The sequence below is a fragment of the Pollicipes pollicipes genome, unplaced genomic scaffold (assembly GCF_011947565.3).
Source record: "Pollicipes pollicipes isolate AB1234 unplaced genomic scaffold, Ppol_2.1 Scaffold_6052;HRSCAF=7182_pilon_pilon_pilon, whole genome shotgun sequence".
Taxonomy (NCBI): domain Eukaryota; kingdom Metazoa; phylum Arthropoda; class Thecostraca; order Pollicipedomorpha; family Pollicipedidae; genus Pollicipes; species Pollicipes pollicipes.
In genome coordinates, this window is record NW_023596805.1 from 24570106 (window position 1) to 24574708 (window position 4603).

The following is a 4603-nucleotide window of genomic DNA, read 5'->3' on the forward strand; positions in this document are numbered from 1 at the left end:
TTTGTGCTAAAAAAAACCCGCGTCTGTCTGGCCGGCTGTGGATCCCTTAGGAGCCTCTGGGCTCCTTCAGGGCCCAAGGGAGGTTGGGGGGGGGGGGGGAGGCATGTCCCCGTGCCCCTCTGGTCCGCCCCTGAGGGCTGTTCACTGCACCGAATGATTTTCAAAATGTCTATTTCAGTTGGCCACGAATCCCTTTTACCTCCTCATAGCCACGGATCTTTTTCATATTGGAAAACCATCGCCTTGGAAGGCTTTTGTCAAGTTTCATTTGAAATGCGTGACGGATTGGTAATCACTTTGGTCCTCAATATGACAACTCATGACACCAGAAACAGCTTAACACTGTACAGACTCCTCCTAATAGGCCAAGAACAAAGTGCGCTACCACAATACAAATAGCTACGTTGAGTAGGTCTTGAAAGCTGTGTCAGATGAGCAATAAGGGACACCGATACACGTAACCTTTGATGCGTCATGTGAGATCAAAGTGACAACAGGCATTGTCGCTTCGGCCCGCGCAGTTGTATCGAGACCTGAACAGGTCATATCAATGAGAAAGCAGCGTGGGGAAGACGTTTCAAACCTAACGCATATATCTTGCCTTTAAAGTTTAAGTCGTATCACCTACATAAGGACATCTCCGGTCACCATGGCCAGCGGTTGGCCCAGCTTGACCTTGGATGTCTTGACCTTGCGAAAAACACCAGGACCAATTTAATGAAGTGCAGGATGACGCATATTACAAAGCAGTGCAGAAACCTCTTAAGAGAATATTCCTGGCGAGAAATTAGTGGTATTAGTCACTTTTGAGCGGAAAAACATGAAAAACAAACATGTTAACGTCAGGACTGAAAAAATAAGACAGGAAAATTATAAAAAGGGTAAAAAGGACGAAAAGTACAATCAAGAACTGACAAGGCAAAAACAAATACAAAGAGAAAAGAAAAGGCAGAAAACAGAAAAACAAGAGCAAGAAAACAAAAAAAGAAGAAACAGCCTGACTCGGGAAAAAGCTCAAATATCAGGAGCCGTCCTACTCAGGAAGTTAAAAATGCACACACTACATGCGTAAAATTGCATTAGCCCCTACCCAAATAGTTTGGATAGCAATCTATAGTCTATATAGTCGACCCAAATTTGATGCATCCAGCTCAAAGTCGTACCAGATTTTTGGCATAAAAAGCTTAGGTGGAAATGAGGGCGGACCTCCGATGCTTCCGGTCGTAGGGTAAGATTTGACAAGGTTTCCCTTGTTTTAGCGACTTGAGGTCAAAATATATGTGCGAGTCATTCATGAACAAACCACGTTTTCAATGCATTGTCACATATACCGCAATAGCTCTCACTTCGATCAACATACAATATTACAAGCATTCTGATGCGAGAGATTTTCTGGTACTTGACAATAGATTTCGTATCGTCGGCAGCGCCGAAGCCTCGCTGCCTTGGATTACGGCCAATTGGCTGACCTTTTCAAAAGTTTCTGATTGGCTGCTGGGCGGCGCACTGACGGTGAAAACCATGACTGGTATGAAGGATTGCTCTTGAAACTGACACTGACTGTTTAAACTTAATATTTTGTAATACAAAAATATGTATTAGTCAAACATTTGGTTACCATAAGGTGTATTCCGTTTTCATTTGGGGGGGGGGGGGCTCCAGCCCCTCGCTTCAGCCTTCTGAACTTGCATTCCAGTCCTTACCTCGGAGAGGAAAGTGGACCAAATCTGTGAATAAACCGGTTTTGGCGTATTTTGCGAACATTTCTTGTTGTTGTCAGTTTTGACAGAAAGGCCCCTTTCCTTCCTCAGCTCATTTTACGGAACTATACCCCAGGGTTCACGTGCTCAATTTCAAGAGTCACGTACAATAATTAGCTTCACACACTCATTGCAGAGTTTTTGTGATAGCCTCTCGAAATGATTAACCTCATTCTCCCTTTGGCCGACCGTTCCAGCAAGGTGTCAGTGACTGTTTGACAGCTAAATTCCAGCAAAAAATGTTCTACGACTTTTACGTTTTGTGCCTTTCGTAACTATACGTCCGGATGTGGCACGGGAGATCGCACGTCTTCACCAATGAATCCAAAGTTATGTGCCATGCTGCACGTTCGTGAGCTCCTGCTTGGGAACAGCACATGAATGCTACGTGAATATGGGTGCCATGGCGTCAAACAAGTCCCCGAATTCTCATTACGATCATTACCCACCCACCAGTGGCACCGCCGCGGTATCTAGGTCAGCGAGTGTCCAAACACTACAACAGCTACCATCCTCAAAAAGACTGGCCCTTGACCAGTGCAATAGACAGATACGCACACGCAAGGTTGTGCATGATGTTTGAGTTAGCAACGGCCCTTTCTATGTGCTGCCGTTGTCAGTTCAGCGTCCGGGGCGGGAACCGTCACTGGTTATTGGTCGAGTAAATAATGGCGACAAAAGTGAACTCAATGCTCTTGCCAATTATCCATGATCCCAAATAGGAATAACCTACTTAGCACGGGGTTCTGCGTATCGAGGTGTCGATTGCGCGTCGGTGACGACGCGGGTGCGGCACGCCGGCTCGACCAGTGGGTCTGGCGGTCGGTCAGCCGCGGGGGACTGTCAGTTCCCCCGGACGCGCAGACGGGGAAGGTCATCCACAGCGACCAGCGACCGCCCGAGGCTCTGGAGGAGACCGGTCGAGGCGCTGGACGAGACCGCCTGAGGCGCTGGAGGAGACCGGTCGAGGCGCTGGAGGAGACCCGTCGAGGCGCTAGAGGAGACTGACCGAGACGTTAGAAGAGGAGACCGCCCGAGGCGCTGGGGCAGATAAGCCGAGGCGCTACAGGAGACCACCAGAAGCACTGGAGGATACCGCCTGAGACGCTACAAGAGACCACCCGAGGCGCCACAAAGAACCACCCGAGGCACTGGAGGAGACCGCCCGAAGCGATAGAGGAGATCGCCAGAAGTTCTGAGAGAGACCTCCCCAGGTGTTGGAGGAGACCACCCGAGGCGCTATAGGTGACCGCTCAAAGTGATAAAGGAGACCGTCCGCTGGAGGAGACCGCTCAAGGCTCTGAGGGAGACCACTCAAGGCACCGGAGGCATACCGCGCAGGAGGCTCTGTCTGGGGGAGAGCGCTCCGTATTCTCATCTGTAACTGACGTCAACAAGGCAGCAGTGCTGCTTGGAGGGGAAAGAATTGGCGGAAACTGTCGTTACCACGACAGAGAGCATCAGCTCAACAAGTAGCGAGTACAACTGATCAGATTTGTTCGACGCAGCGTTCTCACTTATCCGCTATCCGGCTGCACGAAAAAGTGCTGCGTGAAAAACAGTAAAGGAGAGAAAAAGCGACAGCAAGCCCTGCAGCGCAAGGCCCTCTTTGGTTGCCAATGGAAGCTATCAGCCAAAAGGCCATCGCGCGGGTCTCTGTGCTGAGAATCTCAACGGAAGATGCACTGGATGGCCTGCGTCAAGATGGACCGGGATCGCAAACATCTGGCAGACAAGACACTGGCGCTCGCCGCGCGTTCATCGGCCTTCTGAAGGCCACTGGACAGTATGGTTTCGCAGGCTGGCGGTTTTTGCTGTACTCTGCACTAGTCTACGCCTTGGTGACCACGTACATGGCCGGATCCACGCTGTATATCCTGCAGCAAAGCCTCGAGGCTCTGGACAAACAGCAGGTGATCTTCCAAGGCGCCTTCAGCACTGGAGTCCTCGCGGTTCAGCTGATACTTATGTGGGCCACACTCACAGCCAATTTCTGCCACGGTCGGCGTCACTATGCACGTAATTTGCAACTCATACAGACCAAGCTGGACAAAGCGATGGCATTAACATCTTCGCCGAACGGTATTGATGGCTTGAGCCTCGCTGACAGGCGCCTGATATTTTGCGTAATATTCATAACGCTGTATGCCCTGTTTAATGCCCTTTGGGCCTACGATGTTTGGCGTGGTGCCTGCGACGAGGTTTTGACATGCTCCTATCTGGTTGCGGCCTCGTTAGCCCATTCCATGTTTTGCCTTTGTTTTCAACTACTGCCCCTGAAGTTCCCGTTCGCTGGCCAGCGCGTGGCCTGTGGCTTCAGAGCCGTGAACGCAGAGCTCGAAGCCATAGTTGACAGGTGCTCTCCCGAGGATTGGACCCGGCTTCGACGTGTGCGGTTGGCCCAGGCAGGACTCTCCAAGGCGTTCACACGGTTGACGGCTGGCATGACACCGGAGCTGCTGATCACGATGTTTTACGGAATCTTGGTGAATGTGTACGTCTTTATAACGGTAGTAATCGCCGCTAGAAGTGGATCTTTTTTCCTACACCTTCCATCGATCATTCAGCTTTTGCTATTCCAGACCATCACAATTGCTGTCCCTTGCGAAACCAGCCAACTCGTTCTGCGTCTGGTGAGCTCCACCCAAGACCTGCTGCTGGACGCAGACAGTCGTTCACCGGAGGTCATCCACGAGCTGAACCTGTTCCGCAGGGCGGTACGCCGTGACCTCGACTCCCTATGTGACCTGGGCGTGTGCCGCCTCCATCGGTCTACCGTGCTGTCCATCACGTCTACGGTGCTGACTTACGCTATCGTGCTGCTGCAGTTCTACGTGACGGAG